Source organism: Tursiops truncatus, chromosome 18 (genome assembly GCF_011762595.2).
Source record: "Tursiops truncatus isolate mTurTru1 chromosome 18, mTurTru1.mat.Y, whole genome shotgun sequence".
Lineage (NCBI taxonomy): Eukaryota > Metazoa > Chordata > Mammalia > Artiodactyla > Delphinidae > Tursiops > Tursiops truncatus.
The window spans coordinates 9,700,830-9,726,887 of record NC_047051.1 but is presented as its reverse complement, the minus strand read 5'-3'; the positions used below and the strand labels follow the sequence as shown (position 1 = coordinate 9,726,887).

Genomic DNA, 26,058 nt, shown 5'->3' with positions numbered 1-26,058 from the left:
TTTAGGATGGAGAGAACCCTCTGAGGGAGGTATCCCTTCCCATTCTAGAAGTAGAACTTGCACTGTGAACCCAGCAAATAAAAAGAGAATTGAGAGTTTAACTTACTTAAATTGATCTGTGTGCTTAGAAGCTAACGATGTAAATTCAACCATCGCTGTCATGCATTCGCAGGAGTCAGGTGCTGCTCTGCATGGCTGGTTTCTATTTTTGCATCACGCAGGAAGATCTTTGTAACACGTCGCTGAAGACAGATCCCTGCCTCTGTGACTATAGAGTGAGGTCAGTTTCATACTCTTTGTCTTTTCCTATGAAAAAAACAGAAGCATTTGGCTAAAAATCTTATGCATATTTTAAGATCAACCTAACAGTGACTCGTTTAAAACAGTACAGCTGGTTTCTTATGAACATCATCTCCCCTCATGTCCATCTTGCTTGGAATAGATTACTTGGGATGTTTGTGGTCAGGGGACCAGGGTCCTACTTCTGGCCCTGTCATTAGCTCATTGTATAAGATTAGATTAATCTTAAGACAAATATCTCAATTTCCTCCTATGTCAAGTGAGATAATAATGCCTGCTTTTGTTATCTCACAGATTCTTGCACGCAACTATACCTTTATTGTTTTTCTGTTCCCTCTGCTCTAATATCTCTTCACCAATGTCTCCACTTCACAATCATGTACGCAATGTCTTTGGAAGTACCTGGTAAACACGGTTCCTTTAATATTTGTTGAATGAAGTGTAAGTTATTCCAGTTGTATAATTCTTCCTACCAATACTCTGGGTGAGGGGGACTCCATGTTAACTGGTCTTTCAGTGGTTCCATAAGCCAAAATCTCTTGAACATCTCTTAAAAAGGTCCAAAGACAGAGAAACCATGGCATCATAACTTTGATTCTTAAAATTACTGGAGTTTATTTATTTTTTTAATTTATTTTTGTGAAGTATAGTTGATGTACAGTGTCGTGTTAATTGAAGTTTATTTTTTTATAGGTGAGAGAGATCATGTTGTATTGGTTAAGAAATGGGCATTGGAATAAGGCAGTCCTGCTTCTGAAACTTACTCGTGAAGCACAGGTTTCTTGAACTACATAAACTCCAGTTTTATTTTCTATAAAAAAGGAATAGTAATAATATTAATATATTCCTTATAGTATTATTCTGAGGATTAAATGAGATAATCCGTATAAAATGCTTAGCACGATGCCTAGCACATAGTATGTGTATTAGGGTAGGCTAGGCTGCAGTAACAAGTAAATCCCCCAAATAAATAATGACTCAGCACATTAGTCTGAGGAATATGTTCTTGGTTAGCAGGTGGCTCACCTTTATGGAATAGCAGGAAGGAAAGGGTGGTGTAGGCCTTGGCCAGGAAGTTACCATATCCCTCTGCTCTCATTCCCTTGGTGAGAATTCCTCACAGAGAGGAAACAACAGATGGTTGCTCAGTATTACAAGAAGTGTCAATGGATTAATTGGATGGAGAGTGCAGTAAGAGATGAAATCTGAGGATTAAAATGTTTCAAATTCCTGTAAAGATATCAGTGTCTTTAATATATTGATAAATTAGGCATGAGGGAGGGTAAGTAGGATGGGAAGAGAAATTACGAATTCTGATTTAAAATACTGAATTAGATGTCCAGAAGAATATGCACCTGGAAGAGTCTTTTGGAAATTTGGATATGTAGGATTAGACCTGAAGGGAAGAGTTCAGGGTGGTAATAGCTTCTTCGGAAGTCATTCACATAGAATCAATGATTATGTCCTTGTGAACAAAGGCAGTTGCTAAAAAGCGGTGCATTGATTTTAACTGCCCTTATTTCTTGCACCTTTGCTGCCAGTTTTGCTCTAACATTTGCTCAAATAACAAAAGTCTTATAACACACTAGAGTTTTCCAAAAGGTGACTGGAATGTAAAGATCTTAATGACCATCCCCTTGAACAGTAGGGCAAAAATGCCCTTACATCAGTCCCAGAGATTGAGGAGGCCAAGACATATAATTCAGACAATATCAAATATATTTACCATCTATAAAGTGGAGATATAATAACATCTGCCTAATGGAGTTTTTGTGAAGATTAAAATAGATGCTACAAGTTAAGGGTCTCTAAGTGTCTGGCACAGGGTAAGTTCTACCGTCCTACTTACCCACTTCCAAATGGTTTCCATTATTATTACTATGCCCTTAGCCTAAATATACAATCCAAAGACATCCAACCTGAGACAGATTTAGTAAGTGCCCTCATTTTGCCCTGAGAAGGAAGTTCTTGTGCTGTGCTTAGGCTTGTCCAACTTCACCATCAACCCCCCATGTGAGTCCTTCCAGTTGCCCACCAAACAGAGAGCTTTCTGGAGGAGATGTCCCATCTGTTCAGTGTCCTCTTGGAAAATAAAAGGATCTGCTCTCAAACTATACACTAGTTTTACTTTTGGGGAAATTTTTATTTTTATTTTTGCTATTATGTAGACTGAGGGTCAGGAAGAAATGCCAAGTGTGTGTTTCCCTTCTGAATTGTCTTAAATTTGTATTTAGGTCTTTAAAAGACTTTCGAGTTCACAGAAGCCTTCTTCTCTTCCCTAGGGTACTTTATGTTGCATTTTCTGCTTTGACATCAGTTTAGAAATACCAACTAATGATATAATATCATGCTACTTTTCTAGATTAGCTTGCTTGTTGGTTTTTTGTTTATAGTTTACTGTTTTCACTTCAAGATTTTTATTTAACTGCTATCCAGCCTTTAAACTTCTGTGTGATGTTAGTATGCAAATATATGAAAGTTTAGTGAGATATAATAAAGTACAAATAAATAGTAAGCACATTCAATTCATGGGTGTAACGTTGAGGCTGTAAGTCTGAAAATGCTTTATAACTACTTGCTAGGAGCATAGGGGAATTTTATAGTGATATTTTATTCTTATTTTTTTTTTAATATCAAGTACCTTAACCTAACATCTGATAGTAATATGGTTATGGCAGTGCCAGTTATACACTGCTGTATTTCTTTAGGAGAGATAATATGTAGTATACAGAGTAATCAGCAGATTTTATTTCCCAACCAACCTGAATACATCTGTAGTGTAGCACAAGTCATTTCTTCAGGCAGCCCAGCAGGTCTGCTGCAGAGTGAAAGTAGAGTGTTGTGAGTTCAAATCAGAGAGGCCAGATACTGTAAGTTTCATCCTAAATGCGATGGGAACATATTAGAGGCTTTCAGGCAGTGGGGAGGAATGTTATCTGAAGTATGTATTTTTTAAGATTACTCTTAGAAGATGAATGGTAGGATACAAAAATAGAAGCAAGAAGACCAATTAGGAGACTGCTGTAACCCAGGCAACAGATCGTGATGATTGCTAGAAATGAAGAGAAAAGAAAAGAAGGTGGTAGAAATAAGGATAGAAGAGGAAAATTAGGATGTTAGGGAAAGTAGAGTAGATAGGACTTGATGATACATCAGATATATGGAACGAGGGAAGGTGAGGAAATAAGGATAATTCCCAAGTTTTTGGCTTGTGGCTGTGCTTATATAAAATGGGGAGAATCCAAGGTTTTATTGACTACCTGTAATCTGATCCCTGCTAGACCAGAGCTTCTCATAGGCAGGTACTGTAGTACCTAATGTGGTATTTAGCACATGGTAGGCATTCAACACATTTTTTAAATGAATAAAGAAATACGTAGTATCATTATGCAAAAGTAGCATAAGACCAGCACAGGGCTCCAGTATTTCAGTGCTTTAAGAGCAATGCAGCATGGAAACAGATTCCTTCCAACTGTTGACTTTTCTATTGTCTTTGATCGAATAAGTTTTGGAGGGACATAGGTATAAAACTAATTTACTTATTGTATAAAAGAGAATATTTTGTGCTTCATTGCACATGTCTTATTGCTTTAACCTAAATATTTTTAAATTTTTTTTCAAAATCTTCGAATACAGACAACTATAGAGACTAGTATAATGAAACCCTATTATCTATCCCACTGCTTCAATAATTACCAGAAATCTAGTTTTTTTCATCAGTATACTCTCCCAGCCCCTTACCAGCTTATTTTGAAGTAAATCCCAGACATCACACCATTTGATCCATAGGTATTTCAGTAACAATTGACCTCCTATATTTTAACACCCAAAAGGGATAAAACACTAGTTCCCACCAGGTTGCTTGAGGATCCAGCAACAAAATGTGCATGTACACATTTCTGTTTGTTTTGCTTTGCACATCTAGGCCGCTGTTAGCATACCCCAGATCTCTGTTACTGTAGTGAGTTCTATACAGATGGCCCCTGCTTTCTCTAAATTTCCTTGGCACTTCTAGAGGCCTGAAAATCATTTACTTATTCATTTATTCACCAAATACATATTGACCATTTACTAAGAGTAAGGCACTCAAATGAGAGGCAAAGACATATATGACAGGATTCCTGCCTTCTGATCATTTCAAATGCTAAAGAGTCTTAATATACAAACAGCTCATGCAGCTCACTCAATATCAAAAAAACAAACAACCCAATCAAAAAATGGGCAAAAGACCTAAATAGACCTTTCTCCAAAGAAGACATACAGGTGGCCAAAAAGCACATGAAAAGATGCTCAACATCGCTAATTGTTAAAGAAATGCAAATCAAAACTACAATGGGGTATCACCTCACAGCAGTCAGAATGGCCATCATCAAAAAGTCTACAAATAATAAATGCTGGAGAGGGTGTGTAGAAAAGGAATGTAAATTGGTACAGCCACTATGGAGAACAGTATGGACGTTCCATAAAAATCTAAAAATAGAGTTACCATATGATTCATTGATCACACTCCTGAATGCATACCCAGAGAAAACTCTAATTCAAAAAGATACGTGTATCCCAATGTTCATAACAGCACTATTTACAATAGCCAAGACATGGAAGCAACCTAGATGTCCATTGACAGATCAATGGTTAAAGAAGATGTGGTATGTATATCATACAATTGACTGTTACTCAGCCATAAAAAAGAATGAATAATGCCACTTGCAGCAACATGGATGGACCTAGAGATTATCATACTAAGTGAAGTAAGTCAGACAGTGAAAAACAAATATCATATGATATCACTTATATGTGGAATTTTTAAACATGGTACATATGAACTTATTTACAGAACAGAAACAGACTCATAGACATAGAAAACAAACTTATGGTTACCAAAGGGGAAGGGGGGAGGGATAAATTAGAAGCTTGAGATTAACAGATATGCACTACTGTATATAAAATAGATAAACAACAAGGTCCTACTGTATAGCAAAAAAAAAAAAAATTAAAAATTATAAAATAAAGTAAAATGCTAAAGAGTAAAGTTAGTGTGTAGACTAATAAGGCGGTATGTGATCTCTAAGGGTTAAGTGAATGGTATAGACAATAAATATTCTAAGCAATCATTGGGAAAAGGGAGTTGATAATTTTTGGTCAGGATGAACAGGAAAGACACCAGGCTGAGTGAGGGAGGCTTTAAACAACTCTTTAAAGAATGTTGAAGTTTTTAAGGTGAACTTCATTCCAGGAAGAAAGAGTTGTATAAATACAAGTTTAGAGGCAAAAGGCAGAATATATGGCTAGAGAAGTGGGTGATGTAACAGACAGGGCAGAGTGCAGGGTTTGTGAAATAGAAGCATGGGAGGCAGGCTGGAAAGTATGAATAGAGAAGTAATATTCAAGTTTGTATCTTCTTTATTGTGGTTGTATGTTTATAATACAAAGAACAATTAGAGAGAAAAACATGTAGTTCTATTTTATGACAAAGCCAATTCCATGGAGATTGCTGCAAATCAAACTATTCTGGACTTTAACAGATGACGAACGTGTTACGTTCTCTAAATGAAACAATGATTTCTGGTTCTTCTTGCCATTCTACAAAGTGTTGTGTCTATCTTAGGTTTTAAATTTTATGTAAACATGAGTATCGTGACAAACAGAAACAAACAAAAACCAGTATTACAAATTCAAATATTTCATCTCAATCTTGAGTAGTCTGTAAAAAACATCTAGGATCAAGAGCCTAACCTATAACCTAACTTCATAAAAAAACACAATAAGCCAGAATATTGTTACAAAATTACATGTATAAATAATGCTTAGGATTCCTAATAGACAAAAATGCCCTGAGAGGCGTGTACCGCTGTAGAAACGGCAAAATCTGAAATAAAAATTTAAATGTCAGTGTTCCTACTGAGGGGCCCTTAATCTCCCTGAGCCTAGGTTTTCTAATTTGCAAAACATGGGAATTGTAATGCCAGTTTCTCGTGGTTGGTGTGAAGACTGGATTGTAAAACCTAGTATAAGCACTTAGCACTGACCTGCACAGAGCAGATGTTCAATATGTCCTAATTCCTCTCCTCTCTGAATTTATAAGAGATATATGTCACAGACTTTTTTTAACTTAAAAATAATTGTTTTCTTTGTAATCAGCTTTATTGAGGTATAATTAACATACAATACACTGCACAAATTTAAAATATACAATTTGATAAGTTTTAACATATGTATAAAACAAGGATACCATCACCGTAACTGAGATAACAACCATATCCATCACACTAAAGGTTTCTGCAGCCTCTTTGTCATCCCTCCTTCATTACTGTCATCCCCACACAACCACTGACCAGCTTTTTGTCACAGCAGATTAGGTTCCATTTTCTAGAATTTTACAAATATGAATTTGTACAATATGTGCTCTTTTTGTCTGGTTTCTTTCATTCAACCTAATGTTTGGGATTCATCTATTTATAGATAGCTCATTCCTTTTTATTGCTGATTTTTTTATTCCTTTTTATTCCATTATATGGATATCAGACACATTTATGTCTTTAAGCAGGCTTAAAATTGCTGGGACTTCAGGTAAGAGAACATAGTTTTAAAGTAGAGAATTGGCAATTTTGGTTTAGTGCAAGAAAGATATTGTTCTTTTTCTTCACTGTTTTAAAATTGTTTATTCTGCATGATGCTTTAGAAACCTAGGGAAAAAATACATGTTAATGCCTTTTTAAAAATTTGGGGATAGGAAATGTTCTGTTGGAGAAACGAGCCATGGTTTGCTTTTAAACGTCAAAGCAATGCATTGTCAACATTAAAAATTAAGAAAGAGAAAAGCACAAAGAAAGAAGTAAAATATCATCCCAATCCCATGACCTAGAAACAATCTTTGTTAGCATTATTGACCTTCATTCCATAAATCTCTTGACAGATAGATAGACGATAGAAAATAATTTTCCAAAAACAATTTGGGACTTCCACTTACAGATAAAATAGAATAACACTGGAAGCAACTAAAGAAACAGATTAATCATGTAAAACAAAGGTTTTCAGACATTGGACATCAGGCAGCACAGGAAACTGAACCCTGGAAAATGAGAAACAAGATGCGCCTTGCAATTGCCCCAGCTTACTGCCTGAGGAAAATTTCTAGGCTGCAGTGAAGGTAGGGGGGACCCAAGCGGGAGCTTGATTGTCTCCCTGACTTGGGAGAAAACGTTGGGACTACAGGGAGGCCAGGTCAGCTAGAATATAAAGCAGAGCACTGGAGGAAGCCCTTCACAGAGGGAAAGGACTCCAAGAGGCTGTAGAGAGTTTCTCCACTCCCAAATCTGCAGCTGACTACTGATCAGCACATGAAGGTGAAAAAACTACCCAAAGACGGGGGAAGAACCACCAGAAATGATTAGCGATAGCCATCTCCGAGTTTACCCAGGGGGTGAGAATAGTTTGTAATCTCTTCATCCAGAGAGAAAAAAACCTTGTAATCCACGGGACATTGAGTAGGGTATTCAAGAAAATCGCTTAAGTAATGGGGGAAAATTAGCCCCAGAATAAAGGCTACTGCTCTGATGCCACATAACACAGCTTAAAAGCAAGCTTTGGAATGATTAAATCATTTCCAACTAACCTAGCTGCATGCCAGAACAAAGTTAAATAATATTTATAGGAATACAGAAATATTCAGCACTCAGCAGGGAAAAATTTACAAAGACTGGCATCCAATTAAAAATTACCACGAATGCAAAAAAGCAGGAAAATACGGCTCATGTGAGGAGAAACATTAATAAATAGAAACAGACCCAGAAATGTCACAGATGATAGAATTCTTAGACAAGGACATTAAAATTTCTATCATAACCACATTGCATGTGTTCAAGCAGCCAGAAGAAAGATTAAGCATGTTAAGTAGAGACATAAAGTATATATTTTAAAAAATGAACTTCTAGTAATAAATGTCTGAAGTAAAAAAATGCACTACATGGGACTAATAGTTGAGATACTACAGAGGAAAAGATCAGTGAGTGAAACTGAAAGCATAAAAACTATCTAAAATGAAACACACAGAGAAAAGAGTTGGTGGGGGCGGGGTGGCGGGGGAAGCACACCTCATCAAAGAAAATATGCAGATGGCAAAGAAGCATCTAAAAAATGCTCTACATCATATGTCATCAGGGAAAGACAAATTGAGCCAACAGTGGGATACCACTACACGCCTATTAGAATGGCCAAAATTCAAAACACTGACAACAGAAAGTGCTGACGAAGTGGAGCCGCAGGAACTCTTACTCAGTGCTGGTGAGAATGGAAGATGGTACAGCCACTCTGAAAGGCAGTTTGGAAGTTTCTTACGAGCTAAACACACTCTCATCATACGATCCAGCAATCATGCTCCTTGGTATTTATCCAAAGGGGTTAAAAACTTATGTCACAGAAAATCCTACACCCAAATGTTTAGAACAGCTTTATTCATAATTGCCAAAACTTGGAAGCAGCTAAGATGTCTTTGAGTAGGTGGGACAACTAGATGAATAGATAAGTAAACTGTGATACAGAAAATGGAATATTATTCAGTGCTAAAAGGAAATGAACTATCAAGCCATGAAAAATACATGGAGGAAACTTGAATGCATATTTCCAAGTTAAAGAAGCAAATATGAGACAGCTACACACTGTTTGATTACAACTATATGGCATTTTGGAAAAGGCAAAACCACGCAGACAGGGAAAGATCAGTGGCTACCTGGGGTTAGGGGAGAGGGAAGAATGAATGGGCAGAACAGAAAAGCTTTTTAGGGCAGTGAAACTGCTCTGTATGATACTCTAATGTTGGATACATGTTATACATTTGTCTAAACCCATAGAATGTACAATACCAGGATTGAACTCTAACGTAGACTATGGACTTTGTGTGAAAATGATGCATCAATGTAGGTTCATCAATTATAATAAATGTGTGTTTATGTAGACAGAGTATATGAAAACTCTATCTTCCACTCAGTTTTGCTATACACCTAAAATTGCTTTAAAAAATAAAATTTACTTTAAAAAATATCATTTAGCTCTGAGGTAACTTTAAGCAGCTTAATATACATGTAATTGGAGGCTCCAAGGGAAAAGGAAAAGGGGAAAACAAAAAAGTATTTGAATAAATAATGGCTTAATTTTTCCATATTTGATGAAAACTTCAAACCCACAAAATCAGGATACTCAATGAACGCCAAGCACAAAAAAACTGAAAACTACACTAAGGCACGTTATAATGAAATTGTTTAAAACCAATGATAAAAAGATAATCTTAAAAGCCACCAGAGAGAAAAAAGACACATTCTATGCAGAAGAATGAAGAAAAATGACCTCAAGTTTTGTTTGGAAACAAGGCAAGCCAATGGAATAATATGTTTACTAAAAGAAAAACTGTCAAAGTAGAATTCTATACCCAGAAAAAAAAATCTTTCGAATAAAGGTAAAATAACTATCTTACACATAAAAATATCAGAGAATTCATCACCAGCAGACTTGTACTATAAGAGATGTTACAGGAAGTCCCCAGGCTAAAGGAAAATGATACCAGAAGGAAATCTGGATCTACACAAAGGAATGAAGAGTGTGAGAAATGATGAATATGAAGATAAGTGCAATTAAAAATATTTTACATCTCTTTAAAAATAATTGTTTAAAGCAAATACAATGGCAGTGTATTTGGGGGTTTATCACAGATATGGAAGTAAAATGTCTGAAAGTAATAGTCTGAAGAAGGACTATGGAAGTGAAGTGTTGTAGGTTTTATGTACCATACATGTAGTTGTGTGATACTACTTGACAGTAGACCGATAAGTCAAAGATGTAAACTGTAAATCCCAAACCAAGGACTAAGAACCTAATCAACAACAAGTAGAAAAATCAGAGTTACAGCTTACAAACCAATTAAGGAGATAAAATGACACCATGAAAATATAAAGTAATGCAAAGGAGACAGACAATGGGACAAAGGTAATTCAATGGAGAAAAGACAGTCTCTTCAGCAAATGGTACTGAGACAATATGGATATTCATGTGTGAAAAAATGAATCTTGGTCCAGACTTCTTACCACTAACAAAATTTATCTCAAAAGGGATCATAGACAAATGTAAAATCTAAAACTGTAAAACTTCCAGAATAAAACACAGGAGAAAAATCTTTCTGACCTTGGGTAAGGCAAATATTTCTTAGATTGACACCAAAAATATTTCATTACAAAACTGGACATTTTCAATAGTAAGAACTTCTCTTCAAAAGACACTGTGAAGGGCTTCCCTGGTGGCGCAGTGGTTGAGAGTCCGCCTGCCGATGCAGGGGACACGGGTTCGGACCCCGGTCTCGGAAGATCCCACATGCCACGGAGCGGCTAGGCCCGTGAGCCATGGCCGCTGAGCCTGTGCGTCCGGAGCCTGTGCTCCGCAACGGGAGAGGCCACAACAGTGAGAGGCCCACGTACCGCAAAAAAAAGAAAAATAAAATAAAATAAAGACACTGTGAAGGGAATGAAGAGATAAACCACAGACTGAAAGAAAATCTTCACAAATCACTTATCTGATAAAGGACTTGTATCCAGAATAATTGAAGAACTCTAAAAATGTAATGATGAAAAAATGATCGACCATTTAAAAAATGGGCAAATGATTCAAAAGACATTTTTCAAAGTAAGCATACATATTGCAAATAAGCACACGAAAAAGCCACTTAGCATCATTAGTTATTGGGGAAATGAAAATGAAACCACAAAAAATTAAATACCCTTATACACCTATTAGAGTGGCTAAAATTAAAGAGACTGACCATACCACGTGTTGGCAAGGATGTGGAGTAACCAGAACTCTTACACACTGCTGGCGGGAATGTAAAATGGCACAATACTTCAGAAAACAGCTTGGCAGTTCTTAAAAAGTTAAACAGACACCTATCAAAATTCCATCATTCCACTGGAAGAAAATATCCATACAACGAATTGTACACAAATGTTCATAGCAGCTTTATTTGTATAACCTCAAACTGGAAACAACCTAGGTGTCCATCAATAGAAGAATGAATAACAAATTGTAATATCTCTATGCAATGGACTACTACTCAGCAATAAAAAGGAGCTATTGATATATAAAACAATACGGATGAATCGCAAATGCATTATGTTAAGTGAAAGAAGCCAGAAAAAATAGAGTAAATACTGTATTGTTCCATTTATACAAAATTCTTAAGAATTCAGACTAGTCTATAGTGAGAGAAGACAGGTCATTGATTGTCTGTGACTAGAGCTGGGAGGCAAGAGAGGCTGTGGAAGATGATTACAAAGGGGCACAAGGAAACTTTTGGAAGGCAGATGTTTAGTATCTTGATTGTGATGATGTTTTCCCAGGTATATTCATATGTCCAAATTTACTACATTATCTATGCAGTTTATTCTATGTCATTTTTACCTCAGTAAAGCTGTAAAAATGAAAAATAACCCACAAGATTAAAAATAATAATAATAAACACGTTTCGCAGGCAGTTCAGTGCTCAGAGGGGCCCTTCCAAGAGAAATCCAGACCCGGGTGTCCATAAGACACATCACACAAGGCACTTCTTGCTTCTCCCAAATTCTCCTAGCACTGGTTGTTCTAATCAGAGGGTCGCCTGGCCAGACCTTCCACTACTGTGACACTTATTTTTGGAGAAGTCTGCATCCTGTTCAGAGTCTGAGTTTTGGGGCTGCTCTCAGCACCCTCATTCTGGCAGAGCTTCCCACTGTAATTGACTTCTGTGTGTCATAGTCTGTGGTTTAGGCATATGGCCATTTTCTTGTTTTATTGGTGTGGGAGGTTTTTTTCCTCCTGTTTTCCATTATGTCTCTGGGCTTTAAGGGACTGGAGTCAAGCAAAAGTTCCTTTACACACACATCTTTGAACAGAAGTCATTCAAATGCTTCTGGACAGTTGGGAATGTCTATTGTTTCCTGTCTTCCCAGAGTATAGCCCAGGGCTGGTGAGGAGTAAGTCTATGCTGAATCTCTCTTCTCATATTTCCCTGTTAAATATTCCCCAACCTCTTTTATCTACGCTGGGGCTGTTCTCACACGTGCTACCATTATCTCTTCTTTGGTGACTGCACCAGCCTCCAAACTGGCCTCTCATCTGGCCTTGCTCCCCTTGAATTCTTTCTCCAATCTGCAGCAGAATGACCTTATTATATCACAGACCTGAGCATGCCACTCAAAGGAGCCCTTTATTCTTAGGATAAGGTCCAGAGCAGGCATATAGGAGGCATTCAATAAATATTTGTTAAGTGAAAGACCACGGGGCATCAGGAGCTTCAGGCCCTAAGATGGAGCCCCAGGCCCTAAGATGGAACCCTAAGGTCTTTGAGTTATCTTATCTCCTTTGGCAGTTTATTAAATCTTTCTTTGCTTCAGCTTTTCTGTACATAAATACCTGCTTATGACCATAAAACAAATGCAAGATAGTGGATGAATGTGTTAATTCATGTCTGCCAAGAGGTAGATGCCAAGGTAGGATTAGACATGCAAGGGGCTTGTTGGGAACAGGAGCAAAGAAAGCTGGGAAGAGCCTCCCTACTGTATTGGAAGTCTGGCACTTATGGAAGGAGAGAGGGAAGGAGGAGTTGCAGACCAGCTGCGGTTCCAAGAAAGGTTTGGCCAGACCAATGGAAGGTCCTGTAACAAATTTGTCCATAGGGAGTATCCTGCCTCTGGCTAGAAAGGGCTCTATTGGTATCCCCACCAACCTCACTCACTGGGCGGATGCAGCCTGCAGGAAGTATGGCCTCAACACCAAGGAGGTGGTGGATCTAGAGGGGCTATAGCTCCCTGAGCAGAAGATCCAACCCGTGCATTTATAGCCGCCACAAGTCAGAAGCCCTTAAAGTTAGGAGACAAGGCATTAAGTAAATACAAGAAAAAAAAAGTCATCTTTTGGTTGTTCAAGTACTATCTAGCTTGTGAGTTTCATATCATAAACTGATCAGCCTTGCTTTTTTTTTTTAACATCTTTATTGGAGTATAATTGCTTTTCAGTGCTATGTTAGTTCCTGCTTTATAACAAAGTGAATCAGTTATACTTATACATATATCTCCATATCTCCTCCCTCTTGCGTCTCCCTCCCACCCTCCCTATCCCACCCCTCTAGGTGGTCACAAAGCACGGAGGTGATCTCCCTGTAGCCTTGCTTTTTAAGTTTCTTCTTCCTACTACATTCCTTTTGTTCTTTTCACTACTCATCAGCACCTTTATGCAGAGGTTGGCAGGAACAGAGAAGCAAGAAGAATTCAGGCCATTTTTTTTCTGCTATTGAGGACCAAATTGCTGGACCAAAAATACCACCTTCTTCACCTTTTTTTTTAAGTCTTCATTTTTAGGAAATGCTTCTCTTTTCTTATTTAAATGCAGCAAAGTATCTATACAATCATTTATATCTAAAGATGATGTTAAATTATATTTTGCTGGATAAAGTCCCAGACCTCCATTAACACAGATAAAAGTAGTGATACTATGTTATTATTATCTCCTATACGTCATCTGTTATTGGCATATCCTTAAACTATTGATTTTCCTGTGGTTTTCAAATTCAAAATGAAATGGATGCTCCCCCAAAGCCAATATCACTTGTTCTTAAGAACAAGTTCTTAAGAGTGCTTTTATTTCTTAAAGCACTTAAGATTCATTCAGGAAGTTACTTGAGCTGGGGCCAGAAGAGTAGACCATCCAACTCCTGACATTTTCCAGGGCTGTGTCCAGAACTTGGTGACCCAATTCTTCTCAGTTGGCCTATATTCAGCTGAACAAGTCATCAGACTTAAAAGGCATTTTGTTTTTTAAAAACCAAAAACCACTCTTATAAAGAAAATGAAGCATTAAATAAAATATGCCACTATAATCTTGTATAATCTTAAAAGCTGGCAGGACTGGTCTATAAAAACAAGCCTGAAAGCCAAGGCAAATAGGCCTACGAAGCAGTCAAACCTGGGGGGATGTTGCCTAAGGAGGCCCGCCATGTGGTAAGAGCCAAACCAAACTCTTAATTTGGATTTCTTACTTAAGCACATATAACTGTGAGGAGAAAGGTATGATCACTGAAGGACGGAATTAGGGTGTGACAGAATGACTTCTTTTCCATACTTTCTTTAATGGTGGGCAGTATTTTTAAAGTTAGATATGAAACTGAATATAGTAGTTGAAGAGAGGATATTTTCATGTAGATGTGCATAGGTTTTCCAGGTTCCTCTTTTACTTAGAAGGCATATATTAAGCTTATTATGTACCCAATCTAGTCCTGGAGGCTATGGATGAGAGATGGTACACAATTTTTAAATTTAATCTTTGCATTCTTATGAGGTCTATATTATTATCTCCATTTTACATATAAGCAAACTAAGTCTCAGATAGGTGAGAAAAGTTGCCTAAAACCATATAATAGTCAGAGTTGGATTCAAGACTCAAACCCAATGTGTCTACCTCAAAACCCCAGCTCTTTCTGATGTACTGTACCATAATGCCTAAAAAGAAATAGAGAGAGGCAGGTCTTAATTTTCCAGTATTCACAGTTTGCTTGAGGAGAGAGATGAATTTGTGAAATAACTACAGAATAGTTTTATATATTTTTTTAAGTTTTTTTTTAAATGTGGACCATTTTTAAAGTCTTTATTGAATTTGTTACAATATTGCTTCTGTTTTATGTTTTTTTGGTTTTGTGGCCACGAGGCATGTGGGATCTTAGCTCACCCACCAGGGATCAAACCTGCACCCCCTGCATTGGAAGGCGAAGTCTTAACCACTGGACAGCCAGGGAAGTCCCCAGAACAGTTTTATATTTATATAAAGTATAAATATATTTGAGTATGAGACTATAGTCCGAGGACTACAAAAAGGGAACACTATGTTGCTTCTCAGTTGGTAAACAGATTTACCCTGTACCCCCTCTTCAGCTGCAGACCTCCCTCATCCTGGCCTTCATACCCGCAAAAAACCTGGAAGCCCGCAGATGTGTATGCCCCTTACATTCTGTCACCACTCCCTGCTCTAATTTTGTCAGCTGTCGCCCTACTGGTCCACCTCAGCCAAGCTGTCAGTATCTACCTTCCATGTCTTCTCCCCATCAGGCACTCCTGGGTCCATGCTTGCCCCCTCCTCAGGATCCCTGCTCCTTTGTAACTGCATCTGTAATCTTCACTGAGTTTCTTCTCCTCAGGCCCTGAAGATATTGAAATCTCTTCAAATTTACAAAAGCCCTCCATCATACTGCCTCCTAATGAAACAGGAGGGAAGGGGGCAGGGCACAACCTTTGAAAGAATGATATAGCCATAGGACATGACAAAAACTGTTTAGAACTAACTAGATCCAAGATGGTGGAAGATTTGACTTCCAGTGGACCTTGCACCTCATTATACACTCATTGTAACACATCAGCATGCTAAGTGACACACGCACAGGTGCCATGACAGTTCCAAGGCCAACCATAAAAGGTCAACACGTGGCAGTGGCCCAATTCCTGGAAATCCCCACCCCTTCTCCAAAATAGTTGGAACACTCCTCCTACTCATTAGCCTATGAAATTACCCACCCCTATAAAAACTGACAACCCCAGACCCTGGTGCCTCTCGCCTTCTGAGATGGCCCATACTTTGTCCGTGGAGTGTGTTTCTCTCTAAATAAATCCACTTCTTACCTATCACTTTGTCTCTCACTGAATTCTTTCTGCGAGGAGACATCAAGAACCTGAGCTTCATTAAGTCCTGAGACCAGGTGTGTGATCTCAATGAAAAGACCATGAGTTCAAGTCCCAATCTGAGTTGTGTGGTTTCACTAATGCTAGCACTTTTGCATTCTTCATCCTCGCTAGGCCAAGCTTCTTGAGATTAGATTACTTTATTTTCCATGTATTCCTTAATTTATCTTGTTCAAATCTCTATTCCCTGTCTCTAGCCAAGGCCACTTCATAGTTACCAAATTTTGGTATCTTCAGAGTTGTCCATTTTCAGTCCTTTTCTACTGACCTACTCCTCCTGGTTAAAATCTTCCCTTTTTTGTCATACTCTATATCACTCTTTTCTCTGGCTGCTTTCCCTCAGTCATTTCCTTCAGCGTCATAGATACTATGATGCCCCCAGACTTTTGTCTTCACCTCTCTTGTTCTCGGTATAATCACACTTTCCCCTAACAAGCTCCACTTCTTTCAGAGCTGGAATTCTCACTGATATTCCATATTCATTCAGTCCAGACCACTTTCCTGAACTCCAGCTTCTTTATACAGCCCCCATTCGGTGTCCCACAGTCTCTTCAAACTCAATGTGTCTAAAAGTAGAATTCCTTACCTTATATTCCAAACCTCTGACCACCTCCCCTGTTGCTCATCTTCATCAGCGTGACACCTCTGTGGACCAGTTTCCTAAGTAAAACCTAAAAACTATCCAAGACACTTCTCTCTATCCTTCTCTCTCTCTCTTTCCCTGCTCTCAATCCCCTCCTAACTATGACTCTTAATGACCACATCCTCACACATAGTCTATTTCAGGTCCTTTTGTTTCACGAGGTCTTGACCTACTGAACAATCCCCTGACTTGTGTCCAAACTTTTCCTCCCCCAATCCATCCCTTATGTTGCTTCTGAATTACCATTACAGCCTATAATTTTGGAGTCCTTATAAACCCATAGGCATCGTTCCCAGTGCCTTAGTATAGTATACAAATTCCTCTATTATCTAGCCCATTCTTAATCTTTCTAACCCCATCATTTTACACTCTTCCCTATAACTGATTTACAGCATTTCCCCAGAGTCATGCTTTCCTCTGCCCCTTTCCTTTGTACATGTTGTCCCTTCTCTCTGGAATTCCCCTCTCCCTTTTATTTTACCAGTGAGATTATTCATTAGGAGCGATCTTAAATATTATTCTCTATACAACCGCCCCCCCGATTCTTTTCATGAGGCCCACTACACCTTTCTCTGTGCAACCATCATTCCTTACGTACACCTCTATTGGTATATTTGTTCCAAAGGGTCACAACCTTCTCATTATGGGGCTGTCTTCTGCTCTAGACTGTGACTCTCATTCAGAGTAGAGAACTCAATTTCATCTTCATCCAGCTGGATTTTCAACAGCACACCTAAATGTAGTGAAAGTTCTTTCACTACTATCTTTAAGGTATTCTTAAATGTTAATTGCACTTATCTAAATCAGTTAATTCTGTATCATAATAAATTCTTCATTGCATAGCTTTCTGTTGGTTTCTGTGTGTATGTCTTATCTACCCTTCTAGATTATCAAATCTTGGAGTCTTTTACTCTTACCAGTTATGTTAGGGTGGATCAGGACTCTTGTAAAGCTGGATAGCCAGACCAAGGTATTGAAAGCATTTTTTACTAGGGCTGCAGTTTGTTACTGGGCTAGGAAATTCGTAGGTAAATCATGAAACCAAACACTTTTTATGATTATTAAAGGATTCTGAACCAAATAAGGAGAAAAAAAGTTTGATTTTGAGCTAATTAATTCACACTCCCATTTCTCATATATTAATCCATTGGCTTTGCACTCAGAGCTTTTGTTTGTCACTTTGAGTGTCTCATAATATTTCTGTTATTACTATCTGGTAAATTCTCGTGTAAGTGTAGTCATTGATTTTTAATTCTTCTAACACAATTTAAAGAAAATTTATATATGTTTTATACTATTGCATTGATGCCTCCAGATAAGCAGTGACATCTTCTAGAGGAAAGGGTCAGGAGCTGGTGTGTTGGGGTCAGTCAGAGTCAGGGGACACACCAAGCTCAATGTCCAAGTTGGAGCAGGACCATCAGCATAGGATCTAAAGGGAGGAACACAGGAAGTCTGAGAAAGCAGGACAAGAAGATCCATGTTCCAGGTTCATGGTCCAGAGACAAGGAGAGCATCTGGACACCTCCAGAGCAGTCTGGCTGTCTCTGCAGCATCATGCTCAGCTGCTGCTTCCCTACAGGCTCCTGGCAAAATCTGCCTTGAATCAAAGGATTAGTCCACTTTGCCTAGAGAAAATGCAGTTGTTCAAAGGATGGAACTTTTTAGGTCCTGAGGGTTTTTCGCAGTTCTGGAAAACTTACTTCAACTATTTATCCAGATGAAAATTCCTTGGATCATTGTTTTAGAATGAACTTTATTAACTAGGCTTGATCCAGGAAAATTCTATAATCAGTTATGTTATTAAGAAACTTCATTTTCATTTGAGGCATTCCTTTCTTCCTTCATTTATTCATTTCTGGGACTTGATCCAAACCTTATATAAAACATACACAGAAAGAGGGAAAACAAGTGGCCTCTTTATATAAACTATTCAAGAAGGAAATGAAGCCACCCAAATGTGGCCTATGCCATCTGTGGTCTGTGATAAATAGCAAAACTACAGTTGTGTTTTTTCTTTAAATGTTAACTATAAAATATAAAATCCTTTTTATCAGCAGCAGATGTCAAGCATGCATATTAAAATGACATGGTTTATTAAATAACATCACTTTAGACTCACTGAACTAGTAAAGACTATATATTTTTTTGCATTTAGGTTAAATGTCTGAAATTATGCCTTACTTACTACTTCTATTCAAATATGTGAATACTAATATACATATTCCAAAATTTAAATTTATAAGTGGAAAGATTCATACATCATGGGCTGAATCAAAATATTTTTCAATCCATAAAAGTAGATTTTCATTTGACTCTTATGCTTAAGCTTTACTGAAATTTTCATATAGCACTGAAAATAAGCATTACTTTCTATATCTCAAGTCTAAAGGAAATCAGTGAAGATCAAATAAAAAGAAAGAGTAGATTTAAAATTATGTTATGTATTCTCTCTAGCCTTTTTAACAGCTTTTTATTTGGCTCTCATAGTGTACTTATTTGTGAGGAAATCTGTTATCTTCTGTTTCTCCCCACACCCCCACTAACTAAGAGTTACTACAGGCTTTTCTCAGCCTGAGTCAGGGAAGCGATAGCTTTGACAATTAGGTAGGAACCACTATAAGGAATTTTTACAGAAATCAAAAGTTTTGGAAACTTCTCTACAAGGCTATTCTTGGAATATTTTGAATTCAAATTTAAAGTCAGTAATGAGAACTTAGTATGGTAATTGAGGAACAGTAAATTTTCATCTTATTTCTTCATGAACTGCTACTCTGGTTGAAACTTTTCTCTTAGCAGGGCTCCTTAAAAGGACTCTGGAATTGGAGATTACAATGCTTTTAAATATTTCCTTTTCTCTTTCATTTTTATGTATAGTTTGTGCATAATCTTTTAAGTAGCTAACATGAGAGAGATTAGGAAAAGTTTCTTTTTGAGATATATATTCACCTACATCACAGTCAGTGAGTCTTAAATTATTTGGGCCAAAGTCAGTGTGTAATACTCACATCCCTTATATTTGTCCAAGGAAACCAGCTTTCCAGTGGTAATCTGGTGATTAACCTTATCTGCTCATTGCTACTTGGACAGTATTCTGTAATGTTTAAGTCAGGGTCACCGCTGAGTATAATTTGCTGAGTTTAAAACCAACAGGTGTATTCTGGACAAAGTAAAGAGCAAATAGTAAAATGGCTTACATGTTTTCCTAAGAGTTTATTTACTTTGGGATTTTATCTGCTGCTTTTAGTTTTAAAGGCTTACTGCAAGGGCACTAGGAACAAATGGGCCCTTTGTGTTTCAGGAACAGCAGGTGTTGGAACAGCTTTTTGGTTTCACTTGGACAATAGTAGTCGATGTATTTATTGACTTGATTGATCATCACAAGCTCCAAGGGCCATCGCCTCCCAATAAAAAATTATCTGGATGTTTTTATGGTTATCTATTCATTCAGTCTGCATATTTGTCTATGATACATATCTGGGTAAATTTGTTCCAAAAAGCAATTGTGTACTAAATTCATGTTCATAAAACAAATTCCTAAAATGTTGTTATTCTTAGACTCTGTGAACATGGATTTATAATTATTATGGCTTTAGCGGTATTAAAGACTTAACACCTTCTGAGGATCTCACCAAACGAGGCAAGTGACTCAGACATACTTCAAAGGAATTTACTAGGATTTATCCATGAGATAATTCTAACCGTTGTAGAGTTCCCGAATCTCCAGAGGGATAATTACCTGCCCCCAGCCATCTATACAACAGAGAAAAAGGGTCAAACACCCAGCATAGTGCTAGACATGAGTGTTTCTATATGTTGACTAAACACTCAACAGATAATGAAATATCCAGAGAAATAACCCATTGGTTGTCTAGAGAGTTTTAATCTAATTGCCCTGGCATCAGTGAATGACATTATCCCACATTTTCTCCAAAGAGCACCTTTCCTTCTTTATGTTTCTAGAGCAGACTGTAATCTCATGATGACTTTAGGGAGTATAAATAATTATCTCCAGGTTAGTGGCAGTTCCCTTATTATGTACCCATAAGTCACGTTTTGGATCTTAGACCTATTCTATTTGGATTTCCAAACAGAGTGGTTTGAAGTGTAAGATAGTGGGAGGTTACATATAACAAGTGGCAATAGACTATGTGCATCTAATTTTTGTGTTTTTTCTTTTTAATTGTGGAAAAATACACATAACATAAAATGTATCATCTTAACCATTTTAAGTGCACAATCTAGTGGCATAAGTACATTGTTGTGCAACCATCAGCACCTCCATCTCCAGAGCTCTTTTCATCTTGCAAAACTGTACCTGTTGAACAACAGCTCCCCATTCCCTCTTCCTCTCAGCTCCTGTCATCTAGTGATTTTTAATGAAAATTATTATGCTAAAATATTGCTGTATATCCGTAAGGAAATATATGTTCACCATCACATTTATGAATATTTTAGAACTGACATAGCATAGTAAAAAATATATATATTTAATCTTTGTCTCATCAGTTTTCCTGGGAAAGGAGTGTCCCTACACTTCTGTGTCTAATTTTTCATGTACTATTGAAATGGTTACATGCATTAGGGGTTCATTTTCAAATATCTCCAACATCTTTAAACTTTAGAAATATTTTTAATTATTTTTTTTCAGGAACACTAATTTTTGTTGCTTTAATTTCAGGCATTTAATTTCTACTTTTTTCTCATCGTAACAACGTTAATATTTTTAATATTCCATATACATTTACCAAATTCAAACTCTGCACCTTTCAGTGCAACATTCTGTATTTAGAACTAAAGGATACTTCGCCATACTTTTGTCAAATACTTTTATTTTATCTGGAAATCCTTATTTCACCTGGGTTGCACTGATTTATTTTGGAATCAAGTAATCTGACTTTAGTTCTTCTGTCAATGATTATTTATTATTACTGTCATTATTAATGTGCGAGTAGCTCTATTAGCAATCAATCTCAAGGAGTGATTGAGAAAGCCTACTTACTATGTTTTGTTTCCATTTTAAGCCCTCAGGCTGACATTTCCCTGCAGCAATTGCTCTTAGCTCATAACTGAGAATTTTTAAGCAGTTGAGCTTGAAGAATCCCACTGGGTTATTTCTATGTTGAATGATTATTAAAACATTATTATGATATTTAAAAATGATTCTTGGGCTTCCCTGGCGGCGCAGTGGTTGAGAGTCCGCCTGCCGATTAAGGGGTCACAGGTTCGTGCCCCGGTCCGGGAAGATCCCACATGCCGCGGAGCGGCTAGGCACGTGAGCCATGGCCGCTGAGCCTGCACGTCCGGAGCCTGTGCTCCGCAACGGGAGAAGCCACAACAGTGAGAGGCCCGCGTACGTTAAAAAAAAAAAAAAAAAAAAAAAAAAAGATTCTTAATGTTTTATTATGTTCAGGTAACAAAACTTATTAAAACAAAAAATTTATTAAAACAAAATTATTAAAACAAAAATTATTAAAAATTATTTTTAAATTATTAAAACAAAAATTAGAAAGTAAATAAAATTTCTAATTTCATTCTACTTGCTATTCCAAATCAAATAGTCATTAAATATATTTGCTTCCAAATCAAGTCAGACCCATTTAAGTATGATACACTACTCCAGTCAGTTGAATTCTTTCTAGAGTAGGAAATAGTCACCTACTTGATATTATTTGAGAAACGTGGAGAGAGCTTTCTCCTCCTCCAGGTCACAGTGTCTCAAGTTTTACCATTAGAGATTCAGTACTTGGTGTTTGTCATCAGACGTTGCCTTTAAAATATGAATATCCTTGGGAAACGTGAATCTTCTCATTGTTAGTCATCAATCCTTTTGTGAGCTTGCTTTTACCCAGTGTAAGTGTGAACAGAGACATAAAATTAGGTGAGAGAGAGAGAGAATAAAAATAGGGTGCAAGGAACTGTGGTATAGAGCAGGGGTCCCCAACCCCCGGGCCACGGACTGGTAGTGGTACGCGGCCTGTTAGGACCTGGGCCACACAGCAGGGGGTGAGCAGTGGGCAAGCGAGGGAAGCTTCATCTGCCGCTCCCCATTGCTCTCATTACCTCCTGAACCATCACCCCCACCCCACACCCCGGTCAGTGGAAAAATTGTCTTCCACGAAACTGGTGCCTGCATCGGCGTTTTGTCTCTTTCATTCCTGACTCTCGTAGAGTATTATTTACATGATGCTTTGAAAAAGTTAATAAAATATAAGTCTTTGTTTTTGAGAAATTCCTTCAGAATAATCAACAAATATTTATTGTATGTCTCTTCTGTGCCACACTTGTTGCTCAGCACATCACATGAATTATTGTACTTACTCCTCAAAGCAACCCTGTTTGCCTGATGAGGAAATGAGGCTCAGAGAAATTTGGTAACTTTCTGAAGGTCACGCAGCAAGCAACTGCCTTTCTGATTGCTAAACATAGATCTTAACCTCTAAACTCTATTTATTCTTAGGGTAATGGGGAACCATTGAACAGTTCCAAGAACAAAAGCAACATGATCAAATTGTATTTTAGAAACATCACACTGGATGTGAATAGATTGGGGGGAAATAAGACTAGATAGAGTCAAGCTAGAAGTTAGAAAGCTATTGCAATTATCTAAGCATGACATGAATGTTGCCCAGGATGTGGAAGTAGAAATGAAAAGATAGATTCAAGCAATATTCGAGAGTAGGCATAAACAGAATTTAACTGGAAGGACAGAAAAGTGTCAAAGATGGGTTTCCAATTTGAGCAACCAGGTAGATGGTTGTTTTCATCAGTTGGAGTTGCTATGACAAAAATACCATAGACTGAGTGGCTTAAACAACAAATATTTATTTCTCACAGTTCTGGAAGCTAGAAGTCCAAGATCAAGACACTGGCAGATGTGGTGTCTGGTGAAAACTCATTTCCTGGTTTGCAAATGACCATTTTCCTCGCTGAGTCCTCACATGGCAGAGAACTCTGAGCTCTTCATCCTCTTATAAGGGCACCAGTCCCATCATGGGGACCCACCCCCATGACCTCATCCAAACCAAATTACCTCCCAAAGGCTCCACCTCCAAATACCATCACATTGGGGATTAGGCTTCAACACATGAATTTGGGGAGGGACGCACACATTCAGTCCACAGCAATGGTGATGCCTTTCACTAAGATGGGAACACAGAAAGAGTATCAGTTTGGGGCTGGGTGTATGTGTGAGGGGGCGGATAATGTTGAGCTCCGAACACATGGTGTTTGGGGTGTCTGTGAAATGTCCAAACACAGATGTCCAATAAACAGTTTCCTCTATTGGCCTGAAGCTCAAGGAAAGAGATGTGGGCTGGAGATATAAATCTGGAGGTTATCAGGGTATGGATGGAAAGTAGATGAGATCACCCTGGAAAAAGTGCAAAGTAAAAAGAGAAGCCAGCCCTGTGCCATGTCTGAAAAACGAAATAAAACAAAAGTAAATTAAATCAATATGCAAGAATGGCACAGGCAAGAAGGGAATCCACCAAGAAAATGAAAAGGAACAGTTAGAGAGGTAGAAGAGATAGCAGGGACCACATGGGAGAACAGGAGCCTAGAAGGATAAAGCTTTCGACGGGAGGAGTGCTCAGCTGCCTTGGCTGCTATAATGTTACTGAGAGATAAAGTGAGGCAGGGGATGGTTTTAGCACTAAGGAGGTTGTTGGTGACATGAGGACAGTGGAGTAGACAACAAAAACTAGACTTCAGTCTTCCTCTAGTTGCTAAATGGACGCATAGTATAGTGTAAATCTTTACATAAGTCTGAGAAAAATAAACTTCATGCATCTTCTTTGTCAATGAGTATTTTAATTACTTGTATTATTCCAAATACTTTGTGCACACTAAAATCATTCAATCCTAATATGCTAATTGGTATTTTACTTTCATTTCTGGAGGCCATTCGATTCTAATTTTACAATCTGGTTTTTTTTTTCAAACTCAGTGATGATATTCTTGATGAAGACAGTGTAATTTTGAGATATTAAGAGAGTTTTTATTTTTTTATACAGGTGCTCTCTGACAAACAAAGCAAAGAGAGAGCAGGTAAGTCTCTTTGATGAAGTCTGTTTTACTATTTATCTATAAAAGTTGTTTGAAGAGCCTTGCCTAGTCACTATAAATTTAAGCATGCCACAAGTCTTGCTGAATAATTGATAGTCACAGTATGATGTTAAATTAGAGTATATTCTACGTCTTGAAAACTGGATCAGTTCACTCAGTTTTTCCCTGGTACTCGTGCAGCCATATTGTGGGTTTAATTCCTGTTTTGTACAGTTGGTTCCATACGGATAGAAATTACTTTGCATAACTAGACCTGTTGTGATCATTTCGCTGTCTATACAAATATGTTGTATAGATAGTGAAATCATTATGTTGTACACCTGAAACTACTATACTGTTATATGCGAACCATATGTCAAAAAATTTTTAATGAAATTAAAAAAAGAAATTCCTTTGCCTAACCAGACTTTATCTTGAAATATATACTATAGATAAAGTAGTAACAAAAGATTACACCCGTACCAAAACAACTGCTCAGGTGAATCCTCTTAACAATAAAAAAGGGTAGCAATTTTTCTTTGTATAGCTTCTGTATTTGGAAATGTTCTGTGTAAATCAAAATGTTTTACATCTTTTTTTTATTTAAATGTTTCACATCTTAATTTATTGAATTTCTTATTTCAATAACTACATAAAATAACAGCTAACAACCCCCTGAACCACCACTTCTTACCAACGGTTTAGCAGCTGTTGTTTTATTTGAACAGTTCTTTATTTGAACAGTCATTGTGGACATATTCTGAATCTTCTCATTTGTCCTTACTTCATATGGTCATTTAAATGTTTACACTTGAAAGGAAGCCACTTCAAAAACTTTGTGTAACTCCACTACACACATTCTTTACATGTTGAAGATAATATGTTTCTGGAAAAGTTCAATGAAAAAATTAAAACTTCTTTTCTCTGAGTTAATATCTTTAAAGGCTTTTTTTGAAATAATCTTGTCAAATAATGCCACTAAAAAATAATACTCTAGTGCTGCCCTTATCTTCGGTAACCATCATTGTTTTCGTTTTCGAAGACCTCTTTTTCTTTAATCTGTTGGAGAAAACTTTTAGTCCCTATTCAGATACCCAAGATCTCAGCTTCAGTTCAAATTAGCATCAGCATTGGGTCTCTGGGATATAGTCTTCTGCTGTTCTTCTGTCTCCTGGGGAGATTTGTAAGGAGACTTTCACACTGGACCAACAAGTGTGCAGGGCCCACCAGCTGTAGCAAAATCACCAGACCGAGTTTTCTTCTGCTGTTCTGTGAAATGCTTGTAGCATCAAGCATGCACAGTTTTGTCCATATCCATTTTTATATTTG

General features: G+C 37.4%; 1 long non-coding RNA gene across 1 annotated transcript in view; it reads left to right on the top strand.

Moving 5' to 3' along the window:
- The window catches only part of LOC141276978 (uncharacterized), a 75,261-nt gene extending 50,531 nt beyond the window's left edge, over nucleotides 1–24,730 (top strand). Inside the window, exons 4-5 of the long non-coding RNA XR_012327468.1 lie at nucleotides 173–280; nucleotides 24,699–24,730. This is a non-coding gene — a long non-coding RNA (uncharacterized lncRNA). The remainder of the gene's footprint in view (nucleotides 1–172; nucleotides 281–24,698) is intronic.
- Nucleotides 24,731–26,058: the final 1,328 nt, after the last annotated feature.